This window comes from Penaeus monodon, chromosome 31, assembly GCF_015228065.2.
Source record: "Penaeus monodon isolate SGIC_2016 chromosome 31, NSTDA_Pmon_1, whole genome shotgun sequence".
NCBI classification, from domain to species: Eukaryota; Metazoa; Arthropoda; class Malacostraca; order Decapoda; family Penaeidae; genus Penaeus; species Penaeus monodon.
The window spans coordinates 12,044,582-12,044,792 of NC_051416.1; positions in this window are offsets into that span (position 1 = coordinate 12,044,582).

A 211-nucleotide genomic window follows, 5' to 3' on the forward strand; every position below is an offset into this window, starting at 1 on the left:
ATAAACTAATCTGATTTGCTTATAAACGCATAATAAATCCCGTATTGATATTATACACAGAATATTGATTATTGGTTGTTATGTTGTACAAGAAAAAGTTAAAGCAGTTTTGTATCTCTTTATGACATATGAGTTTATTTTATAGTTTACTGCCTTAATTATCCAAGTTTTTCCTCTAGATATAAATCACGTTTATATTTGAAAGTAATTG